The following is a 485-nucleotide window of genomic DNA, read 5'->3' as shown; positions in this document are numbered from 1 at the left end:
AGGGCGGCCCGAGCCCACGGCCCGCATCTCGGGCGGCCACGCCCCGGGGCTGGGCGCGTTCGCGGGCAGCTGCCCAAGTCAGACCATGGGCTGCCGGGCGCAGGCGTGACTGCTCCCCTGGCCGCCTCACCTCGGCCATGTGACGATCCCGCTGCGAGGGAAGCGAAAGCGACATGGACACGGAAGGAGGGTCTTGCGGATCATCCATCTCACATGACTGACCAGGGGCAGACGGAGGCGTTCGCGGGCAGCTGCCCAAGTCAGACCATGGGCTGCCGGGCGCAGGCGTGACTGCTCCCCTGGCCGCCTCACCTCGGCCATGTGACGATCCCGCTGCGAGGGAAGCGAAAGCGACATGGACACGGAAGGAGGGTCTTGCGGATCATCCATCTCACATGACTGACCAGGGGCAGACGGAGGCGGCTGGTATCCCTGACCCCCGCCGCGTCCCGCCCCTGCCCGCCCTGCCCCCCTCCCCTCCCCGC

The sequence above is a fragment of the Tupaia chinensis genome, unplaced genomic scaffold (genome assembly GCF_000334495.1).
Source record: "Tupaia chinensis unplaced genomic scaffold, TupChi_1.0 Scaffold000330_1, whole genome shotgun sequence".
In the NCBI taxonomy this organism is placed as follows: domain Eukaryota; kingdom Metazoa; phylum Chordata; class Mammalia; order Scandentia; family Tupaiidae; genus Tupaia; species Tupaia belangeri.
This window is presented reverse-complemented; position numbering follows the sequence as displayed.